Source organism: Cryptotermes secundus, unplaced genomic scaffold, assembly GCF_002891405.2.
Source record: "Cryptotermes secundus unplaced genomic scaffold, Csec_1.0 scaffold181, whole genome shotgun sequence".
Taxonomy (NCBI): domain Eukaryota; kingdom Metazoa; phylum Arthropoda; class Insecta; order Blattodea; family Kalotermitidae; genus Cryptotermes; species Cryptotermes secundus.
In genome coordinates this window covers 4,816,252-4,832,844 of record NW_019723906.1, presented here as the reverse complement: position 1 = coordinate 4,832,844, position 16,593 = coordinate 4,816,252, and positions in this window count along the sequence as shown.

Genomic DNA, 16,593 nt, shown 5'->3' with positions numbered 1-16,593 from the left:
ATGGTATATTAATACATATATTATGTTGCAGGACATTATCCATCGTCCTGCTTTCATCTGAAACACCATTTGTTTTGATCTAAAAACGCAACGTTTCGGAAACCGGATTGTCTCCGTCTTCAGGTAAAACCTACTCAGTTGCGCCCAATAAATAGAGCTAGTCCCTATCTCCAGACACCTGTACCAACACTCAGATAGGGTATACAAGCCAAGCACAGCACAAACCATCTGTGAGAGCTAAGACGGAACATTAAAATATTAAGAATTCCATACGCGTGAAGCTTAGCAAGAAACCATCACGAAACAGATAGCAAGCACAGATATTGCTACGAGGCATCACACCCGAAAAGCTAGAAATCCTCATAACCTCTGGTGTGAAAAGCTCAGCAAGAATTAATTGACGGATGCATGTGATTTTCGTTGTTCGCTATATATTTGATGTTTCATAGGTTATTCCCTTCGATCATATCACGGTTGATGACAGTAACAGCGGTTGAAAATAATAAAATGACACAAATATCTACCATGGAATTCATTTTCAGTATTTTAGACTTGAGGTTACGAGAGCGGCATTTCTTTTTTATTGTTAGTGGGGTGGGACTAAGTCCCTTGTACTGTGGCCACTTCTGGCCTATTGTACCAGCCACAGATGATAGGTGAGGGTGATTGTGGAGGAATTCGTGAAATGAAGATTGGCAGGGGAAACCGAAGTATTCGGAGAAAACCTGCTCCAGCGCCACTTTGTCCACCACAAATCCTACTTGACCAAACCCGGGATCGAACCCGGGCCGCCGCGGTGGGAAGCCAACGACTAACCTCTTGAGCTATGGCGCGGCCGACAGCGGTGGTTAGGAAGAATTCTGTCTTCTGAGATACAACGCGGTGTAATCCGTTGAAAGTCACCCAGTGTTTCTGAGGAACTTGTCGCCTTTGACTTCAAGGTTGATGAATTGGTTTCTTCCTCGGCTTATTCTTCAACCCCTAAAACAGCAGCTATATGTTTCTCCGAAACGTCAGTTGATTTTTTGCTAATTACATCTCGTTACATCACAGAAGATATAACTTTCTATTTTTAGTATTGTCTTTTCGTTATAAATTTCCACAACATTAACAAGAATTTACTCTGTACGCGACGTTTCAATCGAAATGTTTGGAGTAGAAGACGTTCCATCTCTGGAGAATTATTCCGTCCAACACCAGAATCGGCTATACTAACACATAAATTCCTTCTTGTTGAATGAAACAGAGAAATGCAGCAATACTTCGCCATGCTTTTCTTTTCGAGTCGTGCCTCATTCGTTTAAGTAGGGCAGAAGGAGAGCAGAGTGGGTGAAAACGTGAGATGGCTTTACAGATATACAGCTGAAAGGAAATGAATAATCTATAGGTTCACAAGGCACCGTGAAGTGTATCAAGGCAATGTTCCTAAGGACACGATGTAGTTTCATTCTGGAATGTATCAGAATACAAAAATGTTCATGTCTGCCACCGTATGAACCCGAAACCTTACATCGGTTTCTCATTTTTATAATTCAGCAATACTATATATCACATTTTCTCTACTATCCATACACCTATGGCTGATACAGATTGGACTGATCTGGATCAAGATTGGGACCAGTGGAGATCTCTGGTGAACAAAGTAATGCGCCTTTTGGTTCCGTAAAAATGTTGGGAAATTTTTGAATAGCTGAACGACCGATGGCTTCTTAAAAAGGACTCAGTTACATGGAGTTTGTTTGTTTGTTGTTCAGCCTATGTACCTACATACATGTATTACAAACATTATCCTTCCAAATTTCTTACCTCATAATACGAGTAGATCACAAGAGATAATTCAAATATTATAATGAACATATTGTACATAACATTTCATGGTAACTCCTCGGTTGGGAGGATGCAGAAAGCACAGCCTCTCTATTGTTGGGGAGGCGTGTTTACTGCGCTGTTGCATAGCAACGGTCGCGGTGCGGGCCACATAGAAAGTACAGCCTCTCTATTGTTGAGGAGGCGTGTTTACTGCGCCGTTGCATAGCAACGGTCGTGGCGCGGACCACATACAAAGTATTGCCTCTCTGTTGTTGAGGAAGCGTGTTTACTGCGCCATTGCATAGCTACGGTCGTGGCGCGGACCACATACACAGTATAGCCTGTCTGTTGTTGAGGAGGCGTGTTTAATGTGAGCGCGTGTTTATCGAGTTAGAAACGTGTTGCATAACCCTGTTTTATTGTTGCGTGAATTACCTAGCAACGTCTGCTGTTTACATAGTCACCCCTTAGCAACGGGTCTACACGCCCCAGAATATTCTGAAGAAACTTATCTTCTACTACAGTTCCTTATAAAATCAGAGTAGACTCTAGAACTCAAAGAGTTTTATCGTGTGGTATATGACGTCATTCAGTCCGTTGAAAGTCAACAGTCATTTAGGTTGACATGCGTTGTGTCCATCTTCATGATCTTCGTCATTTGCCTTATTCTTCTCAGTTTGAAAATGGAGGCGACATGTTTCTTCGAAATATAGGTTGACTTTCAACGGGCTACGCGGTGTTGTGTCCAAGAAACTATAATTCTTCATAACCACAGCTGTACGAACCACAAATCCAAATCTAAAATTTGTTTGTTTACATTTTCGTTGTAGGAGGATGTACTGGAAACAGGCCCATTTGGTACTGAACAATGACACAGCACAATAAATTTCCATTATTTGCATTAGTATGTATTCAGAAAGATGTTTCTAATTAAACTGGATAATCTGATCAGAGTAATATCAGCCACAAGTTGATGTATCACGAACTACTTTCATTATGCTTTATGTTTCAAGACATATGGACGTAAATATTGTTTACTATGCAATTTGAAACAATATCAATGATTAAATTAGAATAAACTTTTCTTCACACACAAAAACATCATATTCTTCTATTATGGACGTCAAAAGAAAGAAACATAAAGGATAATTACATAAAACCAGAAAATGCGTTGTTCTTCATCGAAATTCAATACATAAAACAACAACGTGATGGAGATCTTTCGCGTTCAGATTCTGAATAAGAATATCATAATTAATTTAATAAACTGTCTTTCTTTTACGTCATCTAACCGTTGTTTTACAAGTAACTGAAATGACAAAACATATCTCAATATCCACAATTTAGTCATCTCTAATCTACATCACCTGAACCCTATTCCTCTGTGACTGATTTCGGCCAAAGACACAGACATATTGCATCATAGTCCCTTCCCACTAACCCCATCCACACTCTCAACACCATCACATACATCGTGCGAATAATTCATAAAGGCTAATAACCATTTGATTAATCATGCTTGACGTTCCTATAGGTTCCACAGAAATGCCAGCTAATAATTGCAATAACAGGCAGGCGAAATGTTTCCAATGACACTTCATGACATAAAACATACAGCTACTCTTAACATTATCCCCTCCACTAATTACTGTACATACCAACAAGGGTATGCGTCCAACTCACCCCTTTCCCGATTAATAGTTCCATCCACCCACATACGTCCTGCGATGCTGCATAAGCGTTGTCGTGGACAATATTTGTTAGAACCATAGGGCACAACAAATGCTAGTTGTGGTGTCAAGTTGGACTGCACCGACGAAATATGCAGGCTGTAGGAATAGCATACTGCGGAGTTATGCGTGCTGATTGTTTACATGTCCACTCGAATATAACACTCCGTGCGCAGTCGCAAAGCGATCTCTGACACCTGATCCAAGTTCATTGCTACGTGTTGCTGCGCTTGTTATGCAAAGTTACTGGTTTGCGGCAAACCTTAAGCGAGGGTAGGCCATTAACAAAGAGTTCACTAGATCACGTAGTTTTAAACATATTTAATACGTATATTCTCTGGTAACAGGGAAATAATTTTTTTCCTCCCATACTTTACGTACAATTCTCCGTATGATGAGGCTCGAACTATTCCATTAATTATTGGGCCTCCTATACAATTTTATAATGAAACATTGAAATTTACTGTTTGTCGACGGATACGTATGTAAAGTGGAACCAACAACTGATTCGATGTTAGAAAACATCAATCAAATTTTAATTTTATTTTTTATATATGACTTTTATTAGTTTTAAATAACCTATTTATTGTATTCTTATTGCAAATTATCTTAAATGATTTATGACATTGTATCAAATTTTGCGTACTGCAGTTCAGTGGTGTACGGTTGTTGAAGTGTGTTTGCCTGATGATGGCCACTAGTGGCCGAAACATATAGCAGAACTATATCTGGGCATTGTCCTTGAAGTTCTTTTATTGTTGTGTTGTAACGGTCAAATAAATAAGTTGTATATAGGAAAATAAAATATACTATACCGAAGACACAGTAACTGGCACATGAAAAGTAAGAACTGGTTAAATAAATACATTTTAAGGGAGGGTGGGCCATTAACAGTTCGCTTGGTCATGTGGTTTTAAAACTATTCAATATTCGTATTCTCTTGTAGCAAAAAGATAAACTTGCCCCTGTATTTAATTAATTGAGTACTATGACATGAAACATACGTATTCTATCATTCTTGACCTCGGCACAAGATGGAGGTGAATGATGAGCTTCACGCCCCTGCGGCTTCACCATGCGGGAGAAGCCCCAAGTATCCATTGTATAGGAGGCTGGGTGGGGCCCCAGAGCGAGTCTGGATGCTGTGAAGAACAGAAAAATCTTGCACTGCCGGGAATCGAACCCGTGCCGTCCAACCCGTAGCTCGTCGCTATACCGACTGAGCTACCCAGACTCCACTGTCTGGTAACAGAAAAATAAAATTAACTAGGCAGGAAAAAGAAGGCAACTGGGCTGTTGCCTGGCAACGCTTTGATGAAAGTCATTGCAGTATTATTCTCTCTCTGTATCTCCTGTTGCCCACACCTTTGAGCATATGGCATCCGTGAAAACGTTTTGTTTCATTTCAGTTTCCTAATTCTAAGATAATCGGTAGGACCCCTTGGACGAGAGATCATCCCGTCTAGAAACCGCTGCCTACACAGGACAACACAAACACAGAATAAAAGCACATAGACATCCATGCCTTGAGTGGGATTCGAACCCACGATCCCATAGTTCAAGCGAGCGAAGAGAGTTCATGACTTAGTCCGCGCGGCCACTGTGATGGGCACAAAATGTTATTAACTCAATAAGGAAGTGATATTGACGCCATGTATCACACATAGGAGGAATAAGAAATGCACACAAAATCGATGTATTCTGCCGAGAATTGAACTCCAATCCTCGTATGATTCAGTATTTAGCCTTGCCACTATACCGACTGAATTATCTCGCATCTACCTAGCCAATGGCATAATGGGCTCATTCTCCAGGGATAAATCGGCTGGAGCGTGAAGCTCATTAATTAGTACATCTGACGAGGTTAAGAATGGGGAGAACTCTGATTCAATTTCCTCCTACGGTTAACTATATGTAAGCTAATTTTACCTTTGACTTACAGCCAACCTCATGGCTTCTCGAACTGTGGATTGCGATCTAATTTAAGGGGCTCGCTGACATCTTGAGAATCATATAATAATTGAAGAAAAAAAAACAATGACTTAATCGGGAATCGAACCCGCTATCTTCCGGCTTGTAGCACAGTGCGTGAACCAACTACGCTACCGCGTGCCCCCACTGCAGGTGTAGATAAGTCCCTTTTGTTAGAGTACAGTCTGACAAGGACCTGCAGCAATATGCACAATTGTACTTTGTATCAGCAGAGATGGGGGGGGGGCTTAATTTAATTTATTACTTTACGGGTTCGCGATATCATAACATTTGTGAACTCCTGCTTTACGCGTCTGAGTGTCTATATATAGGGTTTGGATTGGTAATTGGTTTTATTGAACTATCACAGATCCGTGACTACAAGTAATTATAACCGTCTCACTGGTTCACACACTTTACTGATCACTAGGGCACACACTTAAGTATTCTCAGTCTGCTGTGCCTTCGTCAGCCGTTATCAATTTACGGCTTCCAACGGCGGACGTTCCACTTACTTTGGGTTCCCGAACTACCCCCGTGTCTACCTAGCAGCTTCTAACAGCAACAGCTCACACGGACTGAACCACAGCAGTCCTCCACCCAACTCGCTCCACTTCACTCAACTGAACTACACTGCACTCACTAACGGATCTCTAAGTTAAAGGAAAAGTCAAAGTTACTTTACAACTGGCGGTTTACCGCCAATCGGTTCGTCTTTGCGTCAGGTCTCTTGAGGCCCAGGACCAGAGATTTTTTCCAACTGAACTCTTGCGGTTATACAAGAAAACTCGGTCGGTCGCGTGATATAGCCTCGTAGAGGACCACACAGAAAACACCGCTTCCTATAGTACTTCCATTGTTGCGAGCACACCGCTGCCTAGCAACGACCGTTCTATCGTTGTAAGTTTCGCGGTCGTTGCTTAGCAAAGGCTCTCTACACGCTGCATTGTATGGGATAAAGTAACAAACAAGGCAGTGTTAAACATGTCCTAAATGTAAACGAAGAGTGCAGGAGCGTGTTCATTTCTAATTAAATAATATACCGTTGCGGAACGTGGCAGCGTTCGGATGGCAAATTAATGGCACAACGCAATTGCAGTGTTTCAGCTGTCTAATACTGACGTCAAACCTTCAGAAGCCTTGGGATCGGAACTCAATTCGCTAATTCGATCAATCGACTACTGTCAACGATAGCTTCAATTATATGTCAAATTTGCTATGATGTACATTAGTGTAACATCTCCGGAGAGTTATCCTTATTGGACGTCAGTCACTCTGCAGGTTGGGAATCGACATGTGTATTGTGGCCTTGAATTATTAAGGCGTTTAAATTATATTCGACGCTCACAAGGGATTTCATATTGTGTGGACTCAGAAATCAATTCTGCGGTAAGTTTCTCTTCCACGAGTGAGTACAAAATTAGACTCGGTGTCCTTCTGTGCATAGAAATGCAACAACGAAACAAATGCTAAAAGAGTTTTCGTGAAATTTGGCATTGGGGAGTTCTAGTAATGCGTATATCAGTACATTTAAGTTATAGTTACAATAATTCGCTTAGTGGTGGGTGGAGTCCAATTGGGTCCACTCGACATGGCGGCCACTGATTGGCCTATTGTAGCCTGCCCCGGGTGATTATGATGATGGAGAATTTGGTGGAATGAAGATTGGCAAGGGAAATCGAAGTACTCGGAGAAAACCCGCCCCAGCGCCACTTTGTCCACCACAAATCCCACTTGACCAGATACAGGATCGAACCAGGGCCGCCGCGGTGCGAAGCCAGCGACTAACCGCTTGAGCTATGACGCGGCCTTTTTTAGTTAAAAGAAAACAAAGATAAAGGACACTTAACATGAAGACCTAAATATGTCTCGAGTACAATTCTTTAAAAATTGATTGGAGCGAAAAATACGTCCTACAAGGGCTCTAAAAAGGAATAAAACAGATTTTCTGCAAATACTGTGGTTTTCAAGATAATTACACAAGGTAAAATAGGGTACAGCTATTTCTGTAACAGGCCATGGAGGCCCATAGTGTTGTGAGAAGTCGAGGCTGCCACATTTTCTCTAGACAATCAGCTAACAAATGGCGGTGAGGTTGTCAGCCTTACACGCCGGCCGCCCTTTACCCCCCAGGAAGATTCCTGGTATTCATTTCTGTTAGAGGCAAAGTCGATCTCAGGACTATAGTGCGGCTGGAAGGATTAGGTAATTTGAAAAAATCCACTTCACCGGACTCGAATCCGCGACCTTCCTGGTTGTAGCATAGTGCCTCAACTACGTTACCGCGCGCCCTTAATTAAACAAGATGTGTTAGAAGTGTGCATATTAAGTAACTTGCACATTACACAAACAGCAGCGGTCTTCTCAACAAACGCGGGGATTATCGAACAAATAATAACGGTTTTCCGAACACAAGCGAATATTACCGAAGTATCTTACATTCCATAACAATTAAACGAAGCTTCCTCCTGTTGAATTCACATGCTTATATACAGGCCTACAAAAGCATACACTCAATTTTACGTAAGATTTTACAACTACTTCTCTGAGCTTACTTGAAAAAATGTTTCATATTTGAGCATGGATATTATTGGCACACCACGTGTAACTCCCTCTGCCAAATGTGCCTGTTCCGGCTACATACTATGCAGATGGAAGCGTCAGGTTCCTTTAAAAATGTAGATAAGGTACTACCAGACTATAAAACGTCACATCCCAGAAGAGAGCAATGTTCCCCTAGTTCAGCGTTTGCAGCCGTTTCAGTTTATCTTTGTGTAATAGATTATGTCGTGGCACGTAGACCCGTTACTAGACGACAGTGAAACAAACATCCAGGCAACAACTGTTACTAGGCAACGGCCCGTAAACAGCAACAGAGGAATTATATTTTCTGTGCGGTCCGTGCCGAATTGTTATAAGCAGGATAGTCAGTGGAGTGGAGTTAGTAAAGTGAAGATCAGTTAGTTGGTGTGTTGGGAATTGTGAATTCAGCGCGACGCGTTGCCAGTAAACACTTCCCCGCTGTGACATAACAGTGGCTGTGCTGTTGGAGGGGACGTTTCCTTCTTGTAAGATTTGAAGGGTAACAAGCAGAGCTGAGAACCGAGATAGTCAGTGTGTTGACAGAAGCCAGTGGTTAGCCAGCACGGACAGTTCGACAGTTCTACAGTCTAGTGAAACGACTTGTTCGACATTTTGTGTTATAGTTACTTTGAATTGTAGTTACGGCGTTGAGTAGAGCGGCCTCCGTAGTCTAGAGGTAACGTTCCCACCTCATGACTCGTAGTACGCGGGTTCAAATATCCGGCGGAGGTCGTCGAATTTTTAAGGGCGGAAAAATTCAGGGAACAAGTCCTCCGGGAGGGACTTTAAGCCGTGGGTCCCGTGTCGTAGCTTTACGGCACGTAAAAGAACCTCATATCTCCAAAGGAGGTCACTGAGCCAAATTACGGACGTTTCCCGCCCAACCGCACTCTCTAATACCTCTGGTAGATGGGGGGAAGCATTACAGATACCTCTCAGCTAGTAGAGCCGGTCTCGCTGGTTGGGCGGAACTGATGGTAAGCACCAGTACCGGTAGGATATAGAGACTGGTAGAAATCATAGGGGGAAGCACAATGGACCAATACAGGTCTAAGTGCATGGGGAAACCCACCCTCTCCAATAACTAACTAACTACGGCGTTGAGTAACAAAGCGACGTCGCAAGAATACGCTCCTCGAGGTCGTGTTTCACGACATGGTGGATGACTGAGTTAGAGGACTACTGGGGTTCAGTTGTGAGTTGTTTGGGTGAGAAGCTGCTGGGAGCTGAGACACGGGGATAGTTCGGGAACACAGAGGAAGGCAAACGTTCGCCGTTGGAAGCCGTAACCAGACAGCGATAGGTGAAGACACAGCAGGCTGAATGTGTGCTCTAGTGAACAGTAAAGTGTGTGAATCAGTGAGACGGTTATAATTACTCGTAGTCACGGATCTGTAAGAGTTCAATAAGTCCAACTGCCAATCCAAACCCCGTCTATATTCACTCTATCACGAGACAGTATTGTAAGAATTTTGTATTAAAGTCAACTTCTTTTTTTCAAAAACGCATTTGGACTGCAAAAATATAGCTTTTGCTTCGAAAGATACTGACCATTCTTTATTAACTTATATAATCTGAGGTTCTCACGGCTGTGATTATGAAGATATGCTCTTCTGGGTTGTAACGATTTGTAGTTCGTGAGGATAATTGGGGAGCTATTTCAAGGAAATAGCGCCTCCGGTCTAGAAAACAGAGGTTATCGGCTGTGGGGATCAGTTAAGCTGACCACGCGAAAACCTCTATCCGCTAAACATGGCTCTAACTTCGCCAACAAGCGGCGGTAGCTCGGTCGGTATAGTTCGCTTGCGGACTAAAGCCACGGAGTTTGTTTTGTGTGGCGTGCGTAAAAGGAAGCTATTGGGCTTATAGTATAGCGGTGAATCCATCCGCTTCCCTATACAATGAATGCAGCTGAGTTCGGGCGAAACGAATTATGAGGCTATTATTTACATCACTTTCCAGAGTCTATTACTATTTTCTCCTCTTTAGAGTCAGAATATTCTCTTCGGCCCTATATTCCTAATCACTGTCCATGTGTAAGAATGACAGGCCATGCTGCACACTCAATAAAACTGACGTATTTTGTTTTATTTACACTTTATTTAACGATGCTGTCAGTAGTCAAGCTATAAAGAGCCGAATGATATTGTCACATCTATGAGTGTGACTATATACGGAGTTTGGACTGGTAATTGGATTTATTGAACACTTACAGAACGTAAGTACAAATAACTACGATAGTCTCCCTGAGTTACACACTCCCAAAGATCGCTTGCCTACAGCATACAAAGTCTTCTCATTTTGCTAGGTCTTCACCAGTCGTTGGCTGGTGACGGATCCCAACAATGTACTCTGCTTCAGTGCTCACATTCTTACCAGATGGTGACTGTCTCACAATTCACCCATTGCTCCAACAGTCGACTCTCAACTCAAACTCAAAGTCAAAGTTACTTCACGACTGGCGCTTTACCGCCAATCAGCTCGTCTTTGTCAAGCCTCTTGAGGCTCAGGACCAGAAATCTTTTTTGCATCTGCATCCTTGCGGTCATAATCCTTATGTAACATTCTCCCTGACGAAAGGATGGGTTTGTCAACTAACTGTCTTGCACGGACCGCACAGAAAGTACTTGCTCTGTTGCTGTTTCCAATTTCTGCCACGCAAACGTGCTTGTTTGTGAAGCTCTTACCCAGTACTCAGTAACGTCTGTTGTATAGCTGCTTCTTTAGCAGTTGTTGCCTAGCAACGGGCGTACATACCACAATATTAGTGATGAATAAGAAATGCAGTAGGTCGTGGAAAGTCACGGCCATGGCCTAATTTCAGGTACTACTCCAGTATATTCCTCGAAGGTCCGAGACAAACCAATAACAACATCAGAAACAGCCTGCTTCCGAGCTAAGATTTGAACTAGGGACCTACGGAATGCTGGGAAAGAATGTCACCCGCTCGGCCGCAAAGTCAGGTGCCAAAAGCCACAGTTGGAGTGCTGTAAGTGTATTGTATTTAGAGGCCCGAGTTCAATCGAACATCTCTAAGCTATAATCTTCACTTATTCCCAACATGAATGATATATTATTAGAACCCAGGATAGTTAAGTCGGTACAGCGATGGGCTACAGGCTGGACGGCCGGGGTTCGATCCCTGGCAGCGGTAAGGTTTTTCTTTTCTCTACGGCGTTCAGACCGGTTTTGGGCTCTACCAAGCCTCCTATCAAAGAGCTGTAGGGGATTTTTCTCCGGAAGAAAAGCGGCAGGGGAGTGAAGCTGACCAGTTACCTCAATCTAGTGCCGAGGTCAAGAATGGTGGAGCTATACCTCCATTCCCCCATGTATCTTCATGGCATAGTGCTTAAATAAGTAAGCGCAGGGACAGCTTTACATTTACGCTATAATTTAGAAAACTGAAGTCCTTTAAGATCAGGATTCGGAATTCTCAGTTACCTTGTAAAAATGAAAATCCGGTAGGATTACCGTCTGAAACCAAGAGCTCTGGAAGGTACGAAAATAAATTTATAATTCTATCAAATGTTCACATTATGTGCAAGGGCTCGACATAATTGCGTACTGTAGCCATGTAAGTGGAAACCCTGTGCGTATGACATGTATGTTTATATCATTAGTGATCCTCATGCTAAAAGGGTACTATGTTCGTTTGTTCCAGTTACTGTTCACTCTCCCGACCGGCGACTTTCTCTATTGGACACTAAATTGAATTGGGAGACGTCGTTAGCCAATGCTACACCATCCCTGCTGTTCCGAGTCCGAGCGGAGCAGCAGAGAGGCAGAGAGTCTCCTGGGAAGTGAGTTGCGTCACTGCGGTCTCCGTGCGCACGGCAGTCAACGCACAAATCAAGTTTATATACCGTAAAATAAAACTACGTTTCTTGTATTTCGTGACAGATTCCGTGCCTGCAGACAAACCTGCTTACAGCGGATAATTGCGTAAGACCGGAACACCTCTCTATAACCTGATAAAAGAGGAAAACTGACCCTTGTGAACGTCACATAACTTGACAAATACTAGATAATTTTCGAGGTATATCAGGATATACAGAGGAGCATCAGAAAAACAGAAGACAATGGACAACCCATGCGGAAAAGATGGATGATAAAGGCTGCTTAAAGCACCAATAGTGGCCGCGTCATAGTTCAGGCGATCAGTCACCTGTTTCCCACCGAAGCGGTCTGGGTTCAACCCTGGGTCAGGCCATGTGGGATTTTTGGTGGACAATGTGGCACTGGGGCAAGTTTTCTCCGAGTACTTTAGTTTCTCCTGTTAATTCGCATTCCACCGATTGCACCACAATCATCATCATCACCATCATCTTCTATCATCTGCGGCTCGCACAATATGCCAAAAAGTTTCCGCAGTACCAAATGATACTATACACATCCGACCTACCAACATCGCAAAAAACTGTAATGGGGACGTTCACTGACGATACAGCAATACTTGCAAGTCACAGCAGCATCCTACATACAAGAACACCTCAATCAACTTCAACAATGGATGCACAAATGGAGGGTTAAAGTAAATGAGGCTAAATCAACGCATGTAATATTCCGATTGAAGCACGGGGACAGTCCAACAGTGAAAATCAACAATATCGTAATACCATAAAAGAGCATAGCTAAGTACCTAGGGTTACACCTGGATAATAAACTAAACTGGAGAGAGAATATCCAAAAAAAGAAAAACAGATAGTAATGAAAAACAAAGAATTAAACTGGCTAATCGGCAGGAAGTCAAAACTGACAATGGAAAACAAGATCCTAATTTACAAAACTATCATCAAACCAATATGGACGTACGGCACTGAACTATGGGGATGTGCCAGAAAATCCAACACAGCCATCATACAGAGAGAGCAGTCAAAAATGCTCCGACAAATAGTGAACGCCCCATGGTGCATAACCAATTACACACTTCAGAATGACCTCCGCATCCCTACAATCCAAGAAGTCATCAAAACAAAAACTGCCAGGCACATACAAAACATAGAAGATCACCCAAATCCACTACTCATCCCAGTCAACAGGAGACTTAAGAAACAGTGGTCAACAGATAATAATTGAAAACTGTGAGGTAACATCGCTGGACCTTAACCTCAACACAGCTCAGGTGTACCTAGGATACCTAGCACGGATCAACACATTAGCTTATAGAATGCAATGTATTCTGATTGCTGGTCATGTATTATTAAAAAAAGTACCAAATGGACTCAAGTCTGACCCCATGAGAAGAAATTAAAAAATCCAAGGTGTTTAGGTTTCGAAAGTTTCGAAATGTGATGCTGGAGAAGGATGGAGAAGATCAGTTGGACCGATTATGTGAGAAACGAAGAAGTGTTAATTAGAGTCAGTGAGCAGAGGAATATACTACACGAAATAAGAAAACGGAAGGCTAATTGGATTGGTTATGTTTTACGCAGAAACTGCCTTCTAAAAGAAGTTATTGAAGGAAAGATAGAGGGGCGGATAGAAGTGACAAGAAGACGAGGAAGAAGACGTAAGAAGATGCTGGATGACCTTGGGGACAGAAGAGGATACTGTCATTTGAAGGGGAAAGCTCTAGATCGCATTAAGTGGAGGAATTGTTTTGGAAGAGGCTGTGGACCTGTCGTCTGACAGATTACTGATGATGATGATGATAATGATGTGTTTAGGTAACTTGAAGTAGGTCCGGTATGCACACCAAAAGACATCCGATGTGAGAGTGACTCCCGAGTCGAGAACAGTATGTAAATGGAGGATGGTCATGAGGAAAGAGGCATGCAGTCCTTGAATATTATGTCCTACCATCCGCTTAGTACTACTGACGAAAACTATGGAATATTCTACAGGTAAGTGGACTCGGGAAAATTAAACAGACTTTTGAAATGCAAGTTAGATGCCTTAGATACATTCACTTCCAAAAGTTGCGAGATCTCATAATTAATTTAGCTTAGTGGCGTGTGGAGTCCAACTGGGTCCACTCGGCACCGAGGCCACTGATTGGCCTCTGTACACTGACCCGAGTGATTATGATGGAGAATTTGGTGGAATGAGGATTGGCAAGGGGAAACCAATGTACTAGGAGAAATCCCGCCCCAACGCCACTTTGTCCACCACAAAACCCACTTGACCAGACCCGGGATCGAACCCGGGCCGCCCTGGTGGGAAGCCAGCGAATAACCGTTTGAGCAATGGCGCGGCCGAGTTCTCATAATGTTACATATTTATGAGGTTATAATCAAAAGTTCGTAAGTTCAGACTAACGAAATACTCGAATCGATTCATCCATATACGCCTCTGTAAAACTATCAGAATGCACAGCAAAGGAAGTTATTGAATGCCAGTCCACCTCCATGGAACTGAGCCCTTCTTGAGACGCCATCAGTCGCTAAGTTACTCCAGATTTTCCCAACGTTTTATGGAACCCGAAAGTTCGTTAGCGTGTTACTTCCACCGGTCCCTATCCTGAGCATGATCAATCCAGTCCATACCATCCCATCCTATCTTTAAGATCCGCTGTAATAATATCTTCCCACCCATGTCTAGGAAACCGTAGCGGTATCTTTGCTTCTGGCCTTCCCACCAAAATCCTGTATGAGATCCTCTTCTTGCACATGCACGCTACATGCTCCTCCCATCTCAACCCCCTTGACTTGATCATTTTAATTGTACTTGGAGAAGTGTATGTTGCATGTCAGTAAAATAAAGTACAAATAACAGGTTTAAAAGTGAAGATAGCTTCTTGTCTCAGACGAAAGTTTATTTTTAATGAGCAGTGATAGAAAACGCTGAGCGTGCTCTTCCACGGAGGCAAAGTTCGAAGTCCTTACTGATTCTGTTTATGGATTTAATCTGGATTCCTCTTGCACAGCCGTTCTCTGAAGAGAACTCGAGTAAAATGACCGTGAATTGGGATTTACAAGACTATACTGGAAGATAAATTATCAGGAAGTACATTAATTTCTATTAGAAGCTCAGTTAGCAAAAGTTGTGCTTTCTCCACAGCCGAGAAAGAGCTGACCAATTGAGGAATTATCGTTCTGCGAAAACACAAAGAACAAGGAAAATGAAGGAAGTGAAAAGGATAAATATATCCCTAGGGAATTTCAGTAATGACAAAAGACGTAGAAGGAATTGGAGGTGAATTCTGTTGATCCATAAACGAAAACTGTGGAAAATATTTAATATGCCACTTCTAGTTGTTTGGACCGCCTCTGTGGTCTAGTGGTCAGAGTTCCTGGCTGCAGATCCAGAGGTCCCGAGTTTGGTTCACGTCGCTACCAGATGTCCTGAGAAGTAGTGGGTTTGAAACAGGGTCCACTAAGAATCGTGGGGATAATTGAGGAGCTATTTTAAGGAAATAGCGGCTCCGGTCTAGAAAATTTCAATTAACGGCCGTGGGAATTCGTTGCGCTGACCACGTGACACCCTCTATCCGATATAGTTGGCACTAACTTCGCTGATAAGCGGCGGTCACTCAGTCGTTATAATTCGCTTGCGGACTAAGGTCACGGATCTTTTTCTTCTAGTTGTTTTGATATACACAATGCTTTCATCCGATCCTCGGATATATGAATTTTCGAAAGGGGGAAATCTAGAACTTATACTTACTTCCATCTGGGCCGCGCTATAGCTCAAGCGCCGTGTGCCCAAGTGGGATTTGTGGTGAACAAAGTGGCGCTGGGTCAGGTTTTCTGCAAGTACTTCGGTTTCCCTTGCCAATCTTCATTCCACCAGTTGCTCCATAATCACCCTCACCTATCATCTGGGCCTGGTATAATAGACCAGAATTGGCCGCAGTACAAGGAACTTAGTCCCACCTCACCAGCAATAAAAAATAATTCCATCTTAACGGTGTCCGAATTTTACCTATCTATGCATACTGCGACATGATCGAACAGCTTAATAAGGAACGTCATCCATTGCTAGGCAATGACTCAATAAACACGTGATGATCTCATTGAAACGGGGTAGTTGCCACGCAATGGCCAGTAAACAATGATGAGGCGGTGGGTTTCGACGTAACAGATCAACTACAGATCAGAACTTTTGCATTCGTCAGATAGTGGAGAAAAATGAGAGTACGATGAGACAGTACATCAGCTATTCATAGACTTCAAGAAAGTCTACGATTTAGTTAGGAGGGAAGTATTGTACAATATTCTGATAAGAGTTTTTGACACCCATGAAATTAGTTAGGTTCATTAAAATGTGTTTAAACGAAACGTATAGTGAAGTCCGTATAGGTAAACATATGTCTGATAAATTTCCTATCCAGAAAGGTCTAAAACAAGGAGATGCTTTAGCGCCACACCTTTTTAACTGCGCTTTAGAATATGACATTAGGGAGGTCCAGGGAAACTAGGTGGGACTGAAATTAAACGGGACACATCAGCAGTTGGCCTATGCCGATGATGTGAATCTACGGAGTGATAATGTAGATACCATAAAGAAAAACGCACAGACTTTAATTGACGCAAGTAAAGAGGTTGGTCTAGAAGTAAAC